The sequence below is a fragment of the Triticum aestivum genome, chromosome 2A (genome assembly GCF_018294505.1).
Source record: "Triticum aestivum cultivar Chinese Spring chromosome 2A, IWGSC CS RefSeq v2.1, whole genome shotgun sequence".
In the NCBI taxonomy this organism is placed as follows: Eukaryota; Viridiplantae; Streptophyta; class Magnoliopsida; order Poales; family Poaceae; genus Triticum; species Triticum aestivum.
Genome location: NC_057797.1, coordinates 461,391,507 through 461,414,222, shown reverse-complemented (window position 1 = coordinate 461,414,222; position 22,716 = coordinate 461,391,507).

Genomic DNA, 22,716 nt, shown 5'->3' with positions numbered 1-22,716 from the left:
CGCCTTTTGGCACACGTATATGACAGTGTCGCTAGCATCCATATGATAAGGAGCCCGGGCTGACATGGCTAGTCGTAAACCCAAAGTGGCACAGACTTACAGGGACAGGCATCCATGACCCAGCATCGAACGTGTCGGTCATCAGCGAGTGAATCCAGGCTGTAGCACTGGGCTAGCAGGACTCCGGTGAACCGGGCTGTAGCGGGCTAACAGGACTCCGGTATTCATCGCGTGACATTTCCCCGAAGGGACAGACACAGGAACGAAGAAGGACACATGCCGGCCAGCCTAAGTGTTCCGGAGCAGTAGCAAGCTACCATGGCTCGGTGGAAACACTAGGAGACATTTCCCCGTAAGAGAGGCTACTAAAGATAAACAACTAGATGGTCAGATCCCACACATACCAAGCATCTCAATAACATACACACAATATGCTCGATATGTGCAAATACAACATGGCATCACAACATGACTCTACAACTCAAGTATTTTAATCAATAGGCTCCGGGGAGCGAGATATTACAAACATGGGTCTCATGACCCAACAATCAGAGCATACAAGTCAAAGCACAAGCGGAAGCTATCATGTCTGAGTACAGACAACTATAAATGAAAAGGCTGAGAAGCCTGACTATCTACCAGATACTGCCGAGGCACAAGATCGTAGCTGAGGTAACAAGCTAAACGTCGAAGTCCACGCGAAACTACTAGTGAGACCGAAGTCTCTCTGCAAAAACATAAAATAGGCAAACGTGAGTACAAATGTACCCAGCAAGACTTACATCAGAACTAACTACATATGCATCATTATCAACAAAGGGGATGGTGGGGTTTAACTGCAGCAAGCCAGCTTTGACTCGGTGGCTATCCTGAACTACGACTGCAAGTAACTCTTTTGAGGTGGCGCACACGAGTCCACATATTCCCCATATCAATACACCACTATGGAATCGCTCCCGTCTCCCTACGAGAACGCCATCCATAGCACTCACGCTTATCTTGCGTATTTTAGAGTATCCACTTTCACTTGTCTATGAACTGATATAAGCAACCCAGAAGTCCTTTTCCGCGGACACGGCTATTCGAATAGATGATGATAACCCTGCAGGGGTGTACTTCTTCATACATGTTTCCACCACTTAGCGTCTGCACACGACATGTGCTCGGCAGACTTCAAGCGAAAGCCGACGTGGGTGTAGACCACGACCTACCTAAACACTCAAGTCTCTAGTCCAGGTTTATCGCCTATTCGGGTTCCATCCATGAGGAGATCCGGCCGGAGTTTCGCTCACAGCCCCAAACGATGTGAACAGGGTTCCGTGACACCAAACGGGCGCCCGGTTTACCCGGCCACGTGCCTACCGCATCACAGCCCACCCCTACGGTCAGCGCTGTCCACGGCCTCCAGCATACTACAAACACCAAAAACTACTTGCAACTCCTGGACAGAGGACAAGGGTGAATAAGAAGTCGAGCGGGGTCATATTTCAGGGCCCAATGTATGGTAGTAGCTGAATCATGGATCACAAACACAGAACTCAGTTCCTGAGGACGGCTACAATGAGACAACCCACCATGTACTCCTACATGGCCTCTCACCGCTACCTTTACCAAATCGTGTTCACACACTTAGCTCACACACAGTAGGACATGTTCACACGCCTCTGATTCATCCCCGATGAATCAGACCTGACTCAACTCTAAGCAGTAGCAGGCATGACAAACAAACATGAATGAGTAGGCACAACAGGGCTCAAACAACTCCTACTCATGCTAGTGGGTTTCATCTATTTACTGTGGCAATGACAGGTCATGCAGAGGATGAAGGGGTTCAGCTACCGCAGCAAGTAACAGATGAATCGGTGTTGTCCTAATGCATTAAAAGAGAGCAGGAGCGAGAGAGTAGGATTGTATCGGAATGAACAAGGGGGTTTTGCTTGCCTGGCACTTCTGAAGATAACATTGAGTCTTCATCAGTGTCAACGATCACATCATCGGTACACGTCTATCGAGAGGGGACAAATACCGGCAAATACAGAATAGACACGATCAATGCAATGCACAATATGATGCATGCTATGACATGGCAATATGAATGTGTTTTGGGCTAATGCACCTAAAACCAGATTAAATGAAGTTGGTTTGAATACAAGATTCAAATTCAAACTCCGTATGTGGTTATTTAAATGTCATTCACTTCATTTGCCCTAAACAGTAGTGATAAGTTGTTCTAACATGCATGAAAATGGTACAGATGGATTCCTTGAATTTTTCTGATAATTTTTCATATATAATTTATTTAATTTGGAGTTACGGTTAATTTTCTATGATTTATTGAAGTTTTAGGCATTTTCTAGAATTTCAGAGTTAAATTAAATCCAGAAATGATTATGGCGTCAGCACCACGTCACAGTGACGTCAGCAGGGTCAACCGGGCCGGTCAGGGTCAAACCTGACGTGTGGGGTCCACACGTCAGTGGCACAGGGGCTAATCCCGCGTTGACTCGGGCTTTGACCCGCTACGGGGCCCGCTGTCAGTGTCTGTGGGGGTGTTTAGCATGGTCATTAGCGACTAAGTAAGTGCGCCACGTCGGCGTCACCGGAGACCAGCCGGCGGCGACCACAGGACACGGCGGGGCACGCCGGACTTGCGCTAGGGGCATCGGATCGATGCGCCAAGGGCACCAGGAGGTAGCCCGCGCCCGTGCGCATCTAGGGGGACCAACGGAAGGTGCGGGGGTGGCCGGAATCAGCAACGGCGGCGAGCGAGGCGGCGGCCGGAGCTCGGGCGAGGTCGGGGTTGGCGTTCGGGGGCACGAGAGGGGAAGCTAGTGGCGGCTACGGGCTCCTGGAGACGTGTTGAGTGCGGTGGTGTGCTCGGCTTCGAGCTGCAACGGCTCCAGCCACGGTGGTGACGAGGCACGGCGGCGGCGAGCTCTCGGGTCCGGCGGAAGCAATGGCTAGAGCGGCCCAATGGCATGGGAAGAAGAGGGGAACGGTTCAGTGGCTCACCGCGAGTCCAACGAGCGCGAGGGCGAGGCCGGGGACGCTCTGTGGCCGGCGAATCAAGCGACGACGGCCGTCGGTGCAGAGGAAGAAGATGGCGTCGGTGACGGCGCTCCAGGGCGTCCGGCGTCTTGTGGCTCCGTGGTAGGGACGGGAACGTCACGGCGGAGCTCGGGGGCGCGTCGGAGAGGCGAGGGAAAGGCGGTGGCCGCGGTGGTTCTCGTCGGCGGCGACGGCTGCGTTCGGGTTCGGGCGAGAGAGAAAGAGCAGAGGAGCGGGGCCTCGAGGAAGAGTGAGAGGGGTCCGAGGGGGTGGCGTGGCGTCTCCGGGCGTCGAGGAGGGAGGCAACCAGGCAGGAGGTGGCCAGGGGGAAGCAGGAGGTGGCCGAGGCCTCTCGGGCGCGCGCCACGCCTCTGTTCGTCCTCCTGGCAGAGGAGGAAGAAGACAAGGGGGAGGAGGTGGGCTGGGCCGGCCAGATGGGCTGGCCAGCTGGGCCAGTTCTGGTGGACTGCACGGGTGAGGCCAGGTAAGCTGGGCTTCTCTCTCTCTCTCTCTCTTTTTTTTTACTGTTTTCTATTTTTGTTCTGTTTTATTTAATTGGCACTGAATTTTAATTCAAACAGAATTTGAAAACAGTGCCTAAACTTCCCTGGATATTTTTTAAGTCACCTAATGGACTTCTCCACACATAATAAAAATATCTCAGATCATTTGAAAATATATTCATTATATATTATGAATATAACTCCAAATTCAAATAAAATATTGATTTAAAATCAGAGCCCAATAATTCCTTAGAAATGTCCCAAAATTTTGGTTTGATATATAACTCTTGCCAAAATTGTCAGAGCTATTTCTAGGGCATTTTGGATTTACTGATTGCAATTTTAGGGTTTCTTGCCCCTCTTTTATTTAAGTTTTGAGGCTTCTGAATTCCTCAGTTCAAATTTTATTTGAAATAAAACATGATGCTCACAAGAGGTCTAGCCTAGTGCATTACCAGAAGCTAGGGATGTGACACAAGTTCTATAATGTAAAACTCCCACTAGTATATGAAAGTGACAACATAGGAGACTCTCTATCATGAAGATCATGGTGCTACTTTGAAGCACAAGTGTGGAAAAAGGATAGTAACATTGTCCCTTCTCTCTTTTTCTCTCATTCTTTTTTTGGCCTTCTTTTTTGCCTCTTTTCTCTTTCTTTTTTATTTTTCCTCCGGATTCTCATCCCCACTTGTGGGGGAATCATAGTCTCCATCATCCTTTCCTCACTGGGACAATTCTCTAATAATGATGATCATCACACTTTGTTTACTTACAACTCAAGAATTACAACTCAATACTTAGAACAAAATATGACTCTATGTGAATGCCTTCGGTGGTGTACCAGGATGTGCAATGATGCATGAGTGACATGTATGAAGGAATTATGAACGGTGGCTTTGCCACAAATATGATGTCAACTACATGATCATGCAAGCAATATCACAATGATGAAGCGTCTCATAATAACGGAAAGGTGGAAAGTTGCATGGCGATATATCTCAGAATGGCTATGGAAATGACATAATAGGTAGGTATGGTGGCTGTTTTAAGGAAGGTATATGGTGGGTTTATGGTACCGGCGAAAGTTGCGCGATACTAGAGAGGCTAGCAATGGTGGAAGGTTAAGAGTGCGAATAATCCATGGACTCAACATTAGTCATAAAGAACTCACAGACTTATTGCAAAAATCTATTAGTTATCGAAGCAAAGTATTACGCGCATGCTCCTAGGGGATAGATTGGTAGTAAAAGGCCATCGCTCGTCCCCGACCGCCACTCATAAGGAAGACAATCAATAAATAAATCATGCTCCGACTTCATCACATAATGGTTCATCATATGTGCATGCTACGGGAATCACAAACTTCAACACAAGTACTTCTCAAATTCATGACTACTCAACTATCATGACTCTAATATCACCATCTCCATATCTCAAAACAATTATCAAGTATTAAACTTCTCATAGTGTTCATTGCACTTCTATGAAAGTTTTTATATTATTCCTAAAAGAAAATCTCCATGTTGTTCTAAAGGACTCTTAAAATAATATAAGTGAAGCATGAGAGAACAATTATTTCTATAAAATAAAACCACTGTCGTGCTCTAAAAGATATAAGTGAAGCACTAGAGCAAAAACTATATAGCTCAAAAGATATAAGTGAAGCAGAGTATTCTAATAAATTTTAAATCATGTGAGTCTCTCTCAAAAGGTGTGTACAGCATGGATGATTGTGGTAAACTAAAAATCAAAGACTCAAATCATACAAGATGCTCCAAGCAAAACACATGTCATGTGGTGAATAAAAATATAGCTCCAAGTAAAGTTACCGATAGACGAAGATGAAAGAGGGGATGCCTTCCGGGGCATCCCCAAGCTTAGGCTTTTTGGTGTCCTTGGATTTACCTTGGGGTGCCTTGGGAATCCCAAATCTTAGGCTCTTGCCACTCCTTGTTCCATAATCCATCAAATCTTTACCCAAAACTTGAAAACTTCACAACACAAAACTCAAAATAGAAAATCTCGTGAGCTCTGTTAGCGAAAGAAAACAAAACACCACTTTAAGGTACTGTAATGAACTCATTATTGATTTATATTGGTGTTAAACCTACTGTATTCCAACTTATTTATGGTTTATAAACTCTATTACTAGCCATAGATTCATCAAAATAAGCAAACAACACACGAAAAACAGAATCTGTCAAAAACAGAATAGTCTGTAGTAATCTGTAGCTAACGCAAACTTCTGGAACCCCAAAAATTCTAAAATAAATTTCTGGACGTGAGTAAATTATCTATTAATCATATGAAAAAATAATTATCTAAATATCACTCTCCAAATAAAAATGGCAGCAATTCTCGTGAGTGTTAAAGTTTCTGTTTTTTACAGCAAGATCAAAAAGACTTTCCCCAAGTCTTCCCAACGGTTCTACTTGGCACAAACACTAATTAAACACAAAAATCACAACCAAAACAGAGGCTAGATAAATTATTTATTACTAAACAGGATATAAAAGCATGGAATAAAAATAAAATTGGGTTGCCTCCCAACAAGCGCTATCGTTTAACGCCCCTAGCTAGGCATAAAAGCGATCATAGATGTAGGTATTGCCATCTTTGGTATTAGGAAAGAAAAGAGAAAATTTCTTTTCTATAGCATTTACCTTTCTGTTTTGAGATAGCACGTGGCCTTTAATGGTGGAAGAAATATTAAGCACATTATGGAAATTGGCATCTAAGCTAGCCTTCATTTCTTTGATCATTTCATTTTGATAAAAGCACAAAAGAGAGGTAGATTCAACCTTCTCACTCATGGGGTGCCCAAATATAGTTTTCATCTTTTCGTAAGTATCAATGGGATCCCCCTCAAGAAAACCTTCTTCAAAGATAGAATCAAGAATTTCTTTGAACGAAGAGGGTAGACCAATATAAAAGCTTTTTAGGTAAACCTAAATTTGATATTGTGGCACATAGCTAGCTTAGATCCATAAGAGCCTATCCCAAGCGTCTTTCAAAGATTCATCAAGTAGATAATGAAAAATTCCGGGATCATCTTCATCAAAATTATTCAAACTCTCATTGATAACCCCGGCAGGTCTTTCATAGCATCATTATTTATGAGCTTAGAGAGGACAAAAGGACTATCCAAAGAAAACCCGAGAGAGAACCCTTAGCCCTTTTTGGATCATCCATGGCACAAGAAAACAAACGGGGAAGAGGCGAATAAAACGGCAAGGGTGAAGTGGGGGAGAGAAAAAGAGAGGAAAATGGTAAATAATGTAATGCGAAGGATAAGAGTTGTGATGGGTACTTGGTATGTCTTGACTTTGCGTAGATCTACCCGGCAACGGCGCCAGAAATCCTTCTTGCTACCTCTCGAGCACTGCGTTGGTTTTCCCTTGAAGAGGAAAGGGTGATGCAGTAAAGCAGCGTAAGTATTTCTCTCAATTTTTGAGAACCAATGTATCAATCCAGTAGGAGACCATGCGCGAGTCACCTCGTACCTATACAAACAAATAAGAACCTCGCAACCAACACAATAAAAGGGGTTGTGAATCCATTCATAGCCACTTGCAAGAGTGAGATCTGATAGAGATGATAATAATAAGATAAGTATTTTTGGTATTTTTATGATATAGATTGAAAGTAAAGATTGCAAAATAAAGAGTAATAGAAATAACGGTAGATTAATATGATGGAAGATAGACCCGGGGGCCATAGGTTTCACTAGTGGCTTCTCTCAAGATAGCATAAGTATTACGGTGGGTGAACAAATTACTGTCAAGCAATTGATACAATTAAGCATAGTTATGAGAATATCTAGGCGTGATCATGTATATAGGCATCACGTCTGCAACAAGTAGACCGAAACGATTCTGCATCTATTACTATTACTCCACACATCGATCGCTATCCAACATGCATCTAGAGTATTAAGTTCATAAGAATAGAGTAACGCCTTAAGCAAGATGACATAATGTAGAGGGATAAACTCATGCAATATGATATAAACCCCATCTTTTTATCCTCGATGGTGACAATACAATATGTGTCGTTTCCCATACTGTCACTGGGATCGAGCACCGCAAGATTGAACCCAAAGCTAAGCACTTCTCCCATTAAAAGAAAGATCAATCTAGTAGGCTAAACCAAACAGATAATTCGAAGAGACTTGCAAAGATAAACCAATCATACATAAAAGAATTCAGAGAAGATTCAAATATTGTTCATAGCTAATCTGGATCATAAACCTACAATTCATCGGATCTCGACAAACAAACCGCAAAAGAAGATTACATCGAATAGATCTCCAAGAGAATCGAGGAGAACTTTGTATTGAGATCCAAAGAGAGAGAAGAAGACATCTAGCTAATAACTATGGACCCATAGGTCTGAAGTAAACTACTCACACATCACCGGAGAGGCCATGGAGTTGATGTAGAGGCCCTCCATGATCAATGCCCCGTCCGGCGGAGCTCCGGAAAAGGCCCCAAGATGGGATCTCTCGGGTACAGAAGGTTGCGGCAGTGGAATTAGGTTTTCCTAGTGCTCCTAGATGTTTGCGGGGCACGTGGACTTATATAGGAGGAAGAAGTAGGTCGGTGGAGCAACGAGGGGCCCACGATGGTGGAGGGCGCGCCCAGGGGGCGTCCCCCTGCCTCGTGGCCTCCTCGATTGTTTCTTGACTCCCACTCCAAGTCTCCTAGATACTGTTTGTTGAGAAAATCACGTTCCCGAAGGTTTCATTCCGTTTGGACTTCGTTTGATATTCATTTTCTGCGAAACACCAAAATAGGCAAAAAAAAACAGCAATTTGGGTTGCGCCTCCGGTTAATAGGTTTGTCCCAAAAATGATATAAAAGTGTAAAATAAAGCCCATTAACATCCAAAATAGATAATATAATAGTATGGAGCAATCAAAAATTATAGATACATTGGAGACGTATCAGGCATCCCCAAGCTTAATTCCCGCTCGTCCTCGTGTAGGGAAATGATAAAAGAAGAATTTTTGATGTGGAATGCTTTCTAACATATTTATCAATGTAATTTTTCTTTATTGTGGCATGAATGTTCAGATCCGAAAGATTCAAGATAAAAGTTTAATATTGATATAAAAATAAAAATACTCCATGTATACTAACTAAGCAATCATGTCTTCTCAAAATAACATGGCCAAAGAAAGTTATCCCTACAAAATCATATAGTCTGGCTATGCTCTATCTTCAGCACATAAAATATTTAAATCATGCACAACCCCGATGACAAGCCAAGCAATTGTTTCATACTTTTGATGTTCTCAAAATTTTTCAATCTTCACGCAATATATGAGCGTGAGCCATGGACATAGCACTATATGTGGAATAGAATGGTGGTTGTAGAGATAACAAAAAGGATAAGATAGTCTCACATCGACTAGGCGTATCAACGGGCTATGGAGATTCCCATCAATAGATATCAATGTAAGTGAGTAGGGATTGCCATGCAACGGATGCACTAGAGCTATAAGTGTATGAAAGCTCGACAAAAGAAACTAAGTGGGTGTGCATCCAACTTGCTCGGTCATGAAGACCTAGGGCAATTTTGAGGAAGCCCATCAGTGGAATATACAAGCCAAGTTCTATAATGTAAAATTCCCACTAGTATATGGAAGTGACAACATAGGAGACTCTCTATCATGAAGATCATGGTGCTACTTTGAAGCACAAGTGTGGAAAAAGGATAGTAACATTGTCCCTTCTCTCTTTTTCTCTTATTCTTTTTATTATTTATTTATTTTTATTTGGCCTTCTTTTTGGCCTCTTTTCTCTTCTTTTTTTATTTTTCGTCCGGAGTCTCATCTCGACTTGTGGGGGAATCATAGTCTCCATCATCCTTTCCTCACTGGGACAATGCTCTAATAATGATGATCATCACACTTTGTTTACTTACAACTCAAGAATTACAAATCAATACTTAGAACAGAATATGACTCTATGTGAATGCCTCCGGCGGTGTACCGAGATGTGCAATGATGCATGAGTAACATGTATGAAAGAATTATGAATGGTGGCTTTGCCACAAATACTATGTCAACTACATGTTCATGCAAGCAATATGACAATGATGAAGCGTGTCATAATAACGGAACAGTAGAAAGTTGCATGGCAATATATCTCGGAATGGCTATGGAAATGCCATAATAGGTAGGTATGGTGGCTGTTTTAAGGAAGGTATATGGTGGGTTTATGTTACCGGCGGAAGTTGCGCGATACTAGAGAGGCTAGCAATGGTGGAAGGGTGAGAGTGCGTATAATCCATGGACTCAACATTAGTCATAAAGAACTGACATACTTATTGCAAAAATCAATTAGTTATCGAAGCAAAGTATTACGCGCATGCTCCTATGGGGATAGATTGGTAGGAAAAGACCATCGCTCGTCCCCGACTGCCATTCATAAGGAAGACAATCAATAAATAAATCATGCTTCGACTTCATCACATAACGGTTCACCATACGCGCATGCTACGGGAATCACAAACTTCAACACAAGTATTTCTCAAATTCACAACTACTCAACTAGCATGACTCTAATATCACCATCTCCATATCTCAAAACAATTATCAAGTATCAAACTTCTCATAGTGTTCATTGCACTTCTATGGAAGTTTTTATATTATTCCTAAAAGAAAATTTCCATGTTGTTCTAAAGGACTCTCAAAATAATATAAGTGAAGCATGAGAGAACAATTATTTCTACAAAATAAAACCATCGCCGTGCTCTAAAAGATATAAGTGAAGCACTAGAGCAAAAACTATATAGCTCAAAAGATATAAGTGAAGCACATAGAGTATTCTAATAAATTTCAAATCATGTGAGTCTCTCTCAAAAGGTGTGTACGGCAAGGGTGATTGTGGTAATATAAAAAGCAAAGACTCAAATCATACAAGATGCTCCAAGCAAAAGACATATCATGTGGTGAATAAAAATATAGCTCCAAGTAAAGTTACCGATAGACGAAGACGAAAGAGGGGATGCCCTATGGGGCATCCCCAAGCTTAGGCTTTTTGGTGTCCTTAGATTTACCTTGGGGTGCCATGGGCATCCCCAAGCTTAGGCTCTTGCCACTCCTTGTTCCATAATCCATCAAATCTTTACCCAGAACTTGAAAACTTCACAACACAAAACTCAAAATAGAAAATCTCGTGAGCTCCGTTAGGGAAAGAAAACAAAACACCACTTCAAGGTGCTGTAATGAACTCATTCTTGATTTATATTGGTGTTAAACCTACTTCAAGATCTTCAAGAGCTTGGGAATTGTCTTTTCCATCCCTTGCATGTTATAGTTCATCCCGAAGTCTTTATAGCTTGGTGGCGGTGATTGAAGAACTCTGTCAATGACACTATCATCAGGAATATTAACTTCCAGCTGAGTCAAGTGGTTATGGTACCCAGAATTTCTGAGTATGTGTTCACTGACAGAGTTGTTCTCCTCCATCTTCCAGCTATAGAACTTGTTGGAGACTTCATATCTCTCAACTCGGGCATTTGCATGAAATATTAACTTCAACTATTGAAACATCTCATATGCTCCATGATGTTCAAAACGTCTTTGAAGTCCCGATTGTAAGCCGTAAAGCATGGCACACTGAACTATCGAGTAGTCATCAGCTTTAGTCTGCCGGACATTCATAACGTCCAGAGTTGCTCCTGCAGCGGGTCTTGCACCTAGCGGTGCTTCCAGAACGTAATTATTATGTGCAGCAATGAGGATAATCCTCAAGTTATGTACCCAATCTGTGTAGTTGCTACCATCATCTTTCAACTTAGCTTTATCTAGGAACGCATTAAAACTCAAGGGAATAGTAGCATGGGCCATTGATCTACAAAAACATACATATGCAAGAACTATCAGTACTAAGTTCATGATAAATTTAAGTTCAATTAATCATATTACTTAAGAACTCCCACTTAGATAGACATCCCTCTAGTCATCTAAATGATCACGTGATCCATATCAACTAAACCATGTCCGATCATCACGTGAGATGGAGTAGTTTTCAATGGTGAACATCTCTATGTTGATCATATCTACTATATGATTCACGTTCGACCTTTCAGTCTCGGTGTTCCGAGGCCATATCTGCATATGCTAGGCTCGCCAAGTTTAACCCAAGTATTCTGCATGTGCAAAACTGTCTTGCACCCGTTGTATGTGAAGGTAGAGCTTATCACACCCGATCATCATGTGGTGTCTCAGCACAACGAACTGTTGCAACGATGCATACTTAGGGAGAACACTTATACCTTGAAATTTAGTGAGGGATCATCTTATAATGCTATCGCCGTACTAAGCAAAATTTTCCTACGCACACGCAACATCTATCGTGGTGAAGCATATAAACAAGAGGGGAAGAGTGTTGTCCACGTACCCTCGTAGACCGTAAGCGGAAGCATTATGACAACTCGGTTGATGTAGTCGTACGTCTTCACGATCCGACCGATCCTAGTACCGAAAGTACGGCACCTCCATGATCTGCACACGTTCGGCTCGGTGACGTCCCACAAACTCTCGATCCAGCTGAGTGTCGAGGGAGATCTTCGTCAGCACAACGGCGTGATGATGGTGATGATGAAGCTACCGTCGCATGGCTTCGCCTAAGCACTACGATGATATGACCGAGGTGGATTATGGTGGAGGGGGGCACCGCACACGGCTACGGGATCAATGATCAACTTGTGTGTCCTAGGGTACCCCTGCCCCCATATATAAAGGAGCAAGGGGGAGGCCGGCCGGCCCTTGGAGGTGCTCCAAGGAGGGGAGGAGTCCTCCTCCTAGTAGGAGTAGGACTCCCCCTTTCCTAGTCCAACTAGGAGGAGGAAGGGGGAGGAAGGAGAGGCAGAGAAGAGAAGGAAAGGGGGCGTCGCCCCCCCCTTCCCTAGTCCAATTCGGACTAGAGGGGGAGGGGCGTGTGGCCCTGCCTTGGCCGGCCCTCTCTCTCTCCATTAAGGCCCATGTTGGCACATTAGTCCCCCCGGGGGTTCCGATAACCCCCCGACACTCCGATAATTATCCGGTGACCCCCGGAACTCATCCGGTGTCCGAATATAGTCATCCAATATATCAATCTTTATGTCTCGACCATTTCGGGACTCCTCTTCATGTTCGTGATCACATCCGGGACTCCGAACTATCTTCGGTACATCAAAACACATAAACTCATAATACCGATCATCACTGAACGTTAAGCGTGAGGACCCTACGGGTTCGAGAACTATGTAGACATGACCGAGACACGTCTCCAGTCAATAAACAATAGCGGAACCTAGATGTTCTTATTGGCTCCCACATATTCTACAAAGATCTTTATCGGTCAAACTGCATAACGATATACGTTGTTCCCTTTGTCATCGGTATGTTACTTGCCCGAGATTCGATCATCGGTATCTCAATACCTAGTTCAATATTGTTGCCGGCAAGTCTCTTTACTCGTTACGTAATGCATCATCCCGCAACTAACTCATTAGTCACATTGCTTGCAAGGCTTATAGTGATGTGCATTACCGAGAGGGCCCAGAGATACCTCTCCGATACTCAGAGTGACAAATCCTAATCTCGATCTATGCCAACTCAACGAACACCATCAAAGACACCTATAGAGAATCTTTATAGTCAACCAGTTACGTTGTGACGTTTGATAGAACACTAAGTGTTCCTCCGGTATTTGGGAGTTGCATGATCTCATAGTCATAGGAACATGTATAAGTTATGGAGAAAGCAATAGCAACAAACTAAACGATCATCGTGCTAAGCTAACATATGGGTCAAGTCAATCACATCATTCTCTAATGATGTGATCCTATTAATCAAATGACAACTCATGTCTATGGTTAGGAAACATAACCATCATTGATTCAGCGAGCTAGTCAAGTAGAGGCATACTAGTGACACTCTGTTTGTCTATGTATTCACACATGTACTAAGTTTCCGGTTAATACAATTCTAGCATCAATAATAAACATTTATCATGATATAAGTAAATATAAACAACTTTATTATTGCCTCTAGGGCATATTTCCTTCAGTCTCCCAGTTGCACTAGAGTCAATAATCTAGATTACATTGTAATGATTCTAACACCCATGGAGTCTTGGTGTTGATCATGTTTTGCTTGTGAGAGAGGCTTAGTCAACGGGTCTGCAACATTCAGATCCGTGTGTATCTTGCAAACCTCTATGTCTCCCTCCTTGACTTGATCGTGGATGGAATTGAAGCGTCTCTTGATGTGCTTGGTTCTCTTGTGAAATCTGGATTCCTTTGCCAAGGCAATTGCACCAGTATTGTCACAAAAGATTTTCATTGGACCCGATGCACTAGGTATTACACCTAGATCAGATATGAACTCCTTCATCCAGACTCCTTCATTTGCTACTTCCGAAGCAGCTATATACTCCGCTTCACATGTAGATCCCGCCACGACGCTCTCCTTGGAACTGCACCAACTGACAGATCCACCATTTAATAAAAAAATGTATCCGGTTTGTGATTTAGAGTCATCTGGATCCGTGTCAAATCTTGCATCGGCGTAACCGTTTACGACGAGCTCTTTGTCACCTCCATATACGAGAAACATATCCTTAGTACTTTTTAGGTATTTCAGGATGTTCTTGACCGCTGTCCAGTGATCCACTCCTGGATTATTTTGGTACCTCCCTGCTAAACTAATAGACGGCACACATCAGGTCTGGTACACAGAATTTCATACATGATAGAACCTATGGCTGAAGAATAGGGAATGACTTTCATTTTCTCTCTATCTTCTGCAGTGGTCGGGCATTGAGTCTGACTCAACTTCATACCATGTAACACAGGCAAGAACCCTTTCTTTGCCTGATCCATTTTGAACTTCTTCAAAACTTTATCAAGGTATGTGCTTTGTGTATCTCTATAGATCTTGATGCCCAATATATAAGCAGCTTCACCGAGGTCTTTCATTGAAAAATTCTTATTCAAGTATCCTTTTAGGCTAGTCAGAAATTCAGTATCATTTTTGATCAATAATATGTCATCTACATATAATATCAGAAATGCTACGGAGCTCCCACTCACTTTCTTGTAAATATAGGATTCTCCAAAAGTCTGTATAAAACCATATGTTTTGATCACACTATCAAAGCGTATATTCAAACTCCGAGAGGCTTGCACCAATCCATAAATGGATCGCTGGAGCTTGCACACTTTGTTAGCACCTTTTGGATCGACAAAACCTTCTGGTTGCATCATATAAAACTCTTCTTTAAGATATCCATTAAGGAATGTAGTTTTGACATCCATTTGCCAAATTTCATAATCATAAAATGCAGCAATTGCCAACATGATTCGGACGGACTTAAGCATCACTACGGGTGAGAAGGTCTCATCGTAGTCAACTCCTTGAACTTGTCGAAAACCTTTTTCAACTAGTCGAGCTTTGTAGACAGTAACATTACCGGTAGCGTCAATCTTCTTCTTGAAGATCCATTTATTCTCTATGGCCTGCCGATCATCGGGAAAGTCAACCAAAGTCCACACTTTGTTCTCTTACATGGATCCCATCTCAGATTTCATGGCCTCAAGCCATTTTGTGGAATCTGGGCTCATCATTGCTTCGTCATAGTCCGTAGGTTCGTCATGGTCAAGTAACATGACCTCCAGAATAGGATTACCGTACCACTCTGGTGCGGATCTCACTCTGGTTGACCTACGAGGTCCGGTAGTAACTTGATCATAAGTTTCATGATCATCATCATTAGCTTCCTCACTTACTGTTGTAGGAATCACTAGAACTGATTTCAGTGATGAACTACTTTCCAATAAGGGAGCAGGTACAATTACCTCATCAAGTTCTACTTTCCTCCCACTCTTTTCTTTCGAGATAAACCCCTTCTCTAGAAAGGATCCATTCTTAGCAATGAATATCTTGCCTTCGGATCTGTCATAGAAGCTGTACCCAATAGTCTCCTTTGGGTATCCTATGAAGACACATTTCTCCGATTTGGGTTCGAGCTTATCAGGTTGAAGTTTCTTTACATAAGAATTGCAGCCCCAAACTTTAAGAAACGACAACTTGGGTTTCTTTACAAACCACAGTTCATAAGGTGTCATCTCAACGGATTTAGATGGTGCCCTATTTAACGTGAATGCAACTGTCTCTAAAGCATAACCCCAAAACGATAGCGGTAAATCAGTAAGAGACATCATAGATCGCACCATATCTAGTAAAGTATGATTACGACGTTCGGACACACCATTATGCTGTGGTGTTTCGGGTGGCGTGAGTTGCGAAACTATTCCGCTATGTTTCAAATGAAGACCAAACTCGTTACTCAAATATTCTCCTCCACGATCAGATCGTAGAAACGTTATTTTCTTGTTACGATGATTTTTCACTTCACTCTGAAATTCTTTGAACTTTTCAAATGTTTCAGACTTATGTTTCATTAAGTAGATATACCCATATCTGCTCAAATCATCTGTGAAGGTGAGAAAATAACAATATCCGCCACGAGCCTCAATGTTCATTGGACCACATACATCAATATGTATGATTTCCAATAACTCTATTGCTCGCTCTGTTGTTCCAGAGAACGGAGTTTTAGTCATCTTGCCCATGAGGCATGGTTTGCAAGTACCAAGTGATTGCAGAAGTCCATCAGAATGGAGTTTCTTCATGCGCTTTACACCAATATGACCCAAACGTTAGTGACACAAATAAGTCGCACTATCATTATCAACTTGGCATCTTTTGGCTTCAATACTATGAACATGTGTATCACTACTATCAAGATTTAGTAAAAATAGACCACTCATCAAGGGCGCATGACCATAAAAGATATTACTCATATAAATAGAACAACCATTATTCTCTGATTTAAATGAATAACCATCTCGCATCAAACAAGATCCATATATAATGTTCATGCTCAACGCTGGCACCAAATAACAATTATTTAGGTCTAAAACTGACCCCGAAGGTAGATGTAGAGGTAGCGTGCCGACGGCGATCACATCGACTTTGGAACCATTTCCCAAGTGCATCGTCACCTCGTCCTTAGCCAATCTTCGCTTAATCCGTAGCCCCTATTTCGAGTTGCAAATGTTAGCAACTGAACCAGTATCAAATGCCCAGGCACTACTGCGAGCATTAGTAAGGTACACATCAATAACATGTATATCAAATATACCTTTCACTTTGCCATCCTTCTTCTCCGCCAAATACTTGGGGCAGTTCTGCTTCCAGTGACCAGTTCCTTTGCAGTAGAAGCACACAGTCTCAGGCTTAGGTCCCGACTTGGGTTTCTTCACTTGAGCAGCAACTGGCTTGATGTTCTTCTTGAAGTTCCCCTTCTTCCCTTTACCCTTTTTATTGAAACTGGTGGTCTTGTTGACCATCAACACTTGATTCTCCTTCTTGATTTCTACCTCCGCAGCCTTTAGCATTGCGAAGAGCTTAGGAATCGTCTTATACATCCCTTTCATATTATAGTTCATCACGAAGCTCTTGTAGCTTGGTGGCATTGATTGAATAACTCTGTCAATAAGACTATCATCAGGGAGATTAACTCCCAGCTGAGTCAAGTGGTTGTGGTACCCAGACATTCTGAGTATATATTCACTGACAGAACTATTCTCCTCCATTTTGCAGCTGTAGAACTTATTGGAGACTTCATATCTCTCAATCTGGGCATTTGCTTGAAATATTAACTTCAACTCCTGGAACATCTCATATGCTCCATGACGTTCAAAATGTTGTTGAAGTCCCGGTTCTAATCCGTAAAGCATGGCACACTGAACTATCGAGTAGTCATCAGCTTTGCTCTGCCAGGTGAACAACATCTGGCATTGCTCCTGCAGCGGGTTTGTCACCTAGCGGTGCTTCCAGGACATAATTCTTCTATGCAGCAATGAGGATAATCCTCAAGTTACAGACCCAGTCCGTGTAGTTGCTACCATCATCTTTCAACTTAGCTTTCTCTAGGAACGCATTAAAATTCAACGAAACAACAGCACGGGCCATCTATCTACAACAACATAGACATGTAAAATACTATCAGGTACTAAGTTCATGATAAATTAAAGTTCAATTAATAAAATTACTTAAGAACTCCCACTTAGATAGACATCTCTCTAACCATCTAAGATCCATATCAACTAAACCATGTCCGATCATCACGTGAGATGGAGTAGTTTTCAATGATGAACATCACTATGTTGATCATATCTACTATATGATTCACGCTCGACCTTTCGGTCTCAGTGTTCCGAGGCCATATCTGTATATGCTAGGCTCGTCAAGTTTAACCCAAGTATTCTACGTGTGCAAAACTGGCTTGCACCCGTCGTATGTGAATGTAGAGCTTATCACACCCGATCATCACATGGTGTCTCAGCACGACGAACTGTAGCAACGGTGCATACTCAGGGAGAGCACTTATACCATGAAATTTAGTGAGAGATCATCTTATAATGCTACCGTCGAACTAAGCAAAATAAGATGCATAAAGGATAAACATCACATGCAATCAATATAAGTGATATGATATGGCCATCATCCTCTTGTGCCTTTGATGTCCATCTCCAAAGCACCATCATGATCACCGTCATCACCGGCTTGACACCTTGATCTCCATCGAAGCATCGTTGTCGTCTCGCCAACTATTGCTTCTACGACTATCGCACTGCTTAGTGATAAAGTAAAGCAATTACATGGCGATCGCATTTCATACAATAAAGCGACAACCATATGGCTCCTTCCAGTTGCCGATAATTGTGTTACAAAACATGATCATCTCATACAATAAAATTTAGCATCATGTCTTTACCATATCACATCACAACATGCCCTGCAAAAACAAGTTAGACGTCCTCTACTTTGTTGTTGCAAGTTTTACGTGGCTGCTACGGGCTGAGCAAGAACTGTTCTTACCTACACATAAAAAACCACAACGCGGTATAGTGATTGCTTTTTGATCTTCAGAAAGAACCCTGTTCATTGAATCCGATTCAACTAAAGTTGGAGAAACTGACACCCACCAGCCACCTGTGTGCGAAGCACATTGGTAGAACCAGTCTCGCGTAAGCGTACACATAATGTCGGTCTGGACCGCTTCATTCAACAATATCGCCAAATCAAGAAACTACTAGTGATGGCAAGTAATATGTATATACCCACGCCCATAACTCCTTTGTGTTCCACTCGTGCATATAACATCTATGCATAGACCTGGCTCGGATGCCACTGTTGGGGAACGCAGTAATTTCAAAAAAAATCCTACGCACACACAAGATCTATCATGGTGATGCATAGCAACGAGAGGGGAAGAGTGTTGTCCACGTACCCTCATAGACCGTAAGCGGAAGCGTTATGACAACGCGGTTGATGTAGTCGTACGTCTTCACGATCCGACTGATCCTAGTACCGAAAGTATGGCACCTCCACGACCTGCACACGTTCGGCTCGGTGACGTCCCACGAACTCTCGATCCAGCTGAGTGTTGAGGGAGAGCTTCGTCAGCACGACGGCGTGATGACGGTGATGATGAAGCTACCGTCGCAGGGCTTCGCCTAAGCACTACGATGATATGACCGAGGTGGATTATGGTGGAGGGGGGCACCACACACGGCTAAGGGGTCAATGATCAACTTATGTGTACTAGGGTGCCCCCCTGCCCCATATATAAAGGAGCAAGGGGGAAGGTCGGCTGGCCCTTGGAGGTGCGCCAAGGAGGGGAGGAGTCCTCCTCCTAGTAGGAGTAGGACTCCCCCTTTCCTACTCCAACTAGGAGGAGGAAGGGGGAAGGAAGGAGAGGGAGAGAAGAGAAGGAAAGGGGGGCGCCAGCCCCCCTTCCCTAGTCCAATTCGGACTAGAGGGGGAGGGGCGCGTGGCCCTGCTTTGGCCGGCCCTCTCTCTCTCCATTAAGGCCCTTGTTGGCCCATTAGCCCCCCCGGGGGTTCCGATAACCCCCCAACACTCCGATAATTATCCGGTGACCCCCGGAACTCATCCCGTGTCCGATATAGTCATCCAATATATCAATCTTTATGTCTCGACCATTTAGAGACTCCTCGTCATGTCCGTGATCACATTCAGGACTCCGAACTATCTTCGGTACATCAAAACACATAAACTCAAAATACCGATCGTCATCGAACGTTAAGTGTGCGGACCCTATGGGTTCGAGAACTATGTAGACATGACCGAGACACGTCTCCGGTCAATAACTAATAGCGGAACCTGGATGTTCATATTGGCTCCCGCATATTCTATGAAGATCTTTATCGGTCAAACCGCATAACGATATATGTTGTCCCCTTTGTCATCGGTATGTTACTTGCCCGAGATTCGGTCGTCGGTATCTCAATACTTCAATTTTGTTATGGGCAAGTCTCTTTACTCGTTGCGTAATGCATCATCCCGCAACTAACTCATTAGTCACATTGATTGCAAGGCTTATAGTGATGTGCATTACCGAGAGGGCCCAGAGATACCTCTCTGATACTCGGAGTGACAAATCCTAATCTTGATCCGTGCCAACTCAACAGACACCATCGGAGACACCTGCAGAGCGTCTTTATAGTCACTCAGTTACGTTGTGACGTTTGATAGCACACTAAGTGTTCCTCCGGTATTCGGGAGTTGCATGATCTCATAGTCATAGGAACATGTATAAGTTATGGAGAAAGCAATAGCAACAAACTAAACGATCATCGTGCTAAGCTAACGGATGGGTCAAATCAATCACATCATTCTCTAATGATGTGATCCTGTTAATCAAATGACAACTCATGTCTATGGTTAGGAAACATAACCATCATTGATTCAACGAGCTAGTCAAGTAGAGGCATACTAGTGACACTCTATTTGTCTATGTATTCACACATGTACTAAGTTTCCGGTTAATACAATTCTAGCATGAATAATAAACATTTATCATGATATAAGGAAATATAAACAACTTTATTATTGCCTCTAGGGCATATTTCCTTCAGCCCACGTACCCTCATAGACCGAAAGTAGAAGTGTTAGGTTAACGCGGTTGATGTATTCGAACGTCTTCACGATCCAACCGATCTAGTACCGAACGTACGACACCTCCGAGTTCAGCACACGTCCAGCTCGATGACGTCCCTCGAACTCTTGATCCAGTAGAGGGGCAAGGGAGAGTTTCATCAGCATGACGGCGTGGTGACGGTGATGGTGATGTGATCCGCGCAGGGCTTCACCTAAGCACTACGACGCTATGACCGGAGGAGTAAATTGTGAAGGGGGCACCACAGACGGCTAATAGAACAATTGATGTACTATGGGGTGCCCCTGGCCCTGTATATAAAGGAGGATAGGAGGAGGCCGGCCACCAAGGGGGCGCGCCAAGGGGGGGAGTCCTACAAGGACTCCACTCCTAGTAGGATTCGCCCCCCCTTTCCTTTCTCATCAGAGGAGAAAAGGAAGGACAGGGAGAGGGAAAGGGGGCTGCCCCCCTCCTCCTTGTCCTATTTGGACTCCCTTGGAGGGGGCCGCGCACCACCCCTTGCGGGCTCCCATCTCTCTCCCCTAAGGCCCATGTAGGCCCAATACTTCCCCGGGGGGTTCCGGTGACCCCTCGGTACTCCGAAATATACCCGAACCTTTTTGAAACTATTCTAGTGTTCGAATATCCTCGTCCAATATATCATTCATTACCTCTCGACCAGTTCGAGACTCCTCGTCATGTCTGTGATCTTATCCGGGACTCCGAACAAACTTTGGTCACCAAAAACACATAACTCATAATATAAATCGTCATCGAACGTTAAGCGTGCGGACCCTATGGGTTTGAGAACTATGTAGACATGACCGAGACACATATCCGGTCAATAACCAATAGCGGAACATGGATGCTCATATTGGTTCCTACATATTCTACGAAGATCTTTATTGGTCAAACCGCAATAACAACATACGTTATTCCCTTTATCATTTGTACATTACTTGCCCGGGATTCGATCGTCGGTATCCTCATACCTAGTTCAATCTCATTACCGGCAAGTCTCTTTACTCATTCTGTAATGCATCATCCCGCAACTAACTCATTAGTCACATTGCTTGCAAGGCTTATAGTGATGTGCGTTACCGAGAGGGCCCAGAGATACCTCTCCGATATTCGGAGTGACAAATCCTAATCTTGATCTATGCCAAACCAACAAACACCTTTGGAGACACCTGTAGAGCATCTTTATAATCATCCAGTTATGTTGTGAAGTTTGATAGCACACAAGGTGTTCCTCCGGTATTCGGGAGTTGCATCATCTCATAGTCAGAGGAATATGTATAAGTCATGAAGAAAGCAATAGCAATAAAACTTAACGATCAATATGCTAAGCTAGCGGATGGGTCTTGTCCATCACATCATTCTCCTAATGATGTGATCCCGTTCATCAAATGACAACACATGCCTATGGTCAGGAAACTTAACCATCTTTAATTAACGAGCTAGTCAAGTAGAGGCATACTAGGGACACTTTGTTTTGTCTATGTATTCACACATGTATCAAGTTTCAGGTTAATACAATTCTAGCATGAATAATAAACATTTATCATGATATAAGGAAATATAAATAACAATTTTATTATTGCCTCTAGGGCATATTTCCTTCAGATGCTGCAATAACTCTATTTTGTTCCATCACAACTTCCTCTAATCTTTTTAGGACAGTAAAACTGAACCAATTTATAGAGCTCTCATGCCCTCAAGATTTTTGGCTGTTTGATTCATGTCTGTAATGCTTTTGGCCGTTAATCGCTATCTAATCTTTTCATTAGTCGCTAAGTGGGCCAGCTGTCCTAAATGGTGGCTACTCTGGTAGAAAAATCATCTTACTGTGGTTGATTGGGCCCTTCCACATGAAGCCCATTTCAGCAAACGGGTATCTCAACTCTGCGTGTGCTCCCTTTCCCCTCCCTCATCTCTCTCATATCTCGCTACCTAGATGAACTTTATGTGCGCCGCCGTCGGTGTTGAAGCGATCCAACCCACTTTGGTGTACTTAGGAGTGAAAAGTAATATCGAACGCACAACAAATGAACTTCCTGAGTGGCCGGCTTAGTCGGACTGAGGTGGTGCTTGTCTTGTCGATCAATTCAGGTCTCCTCCAATGCTATGCAGGATCC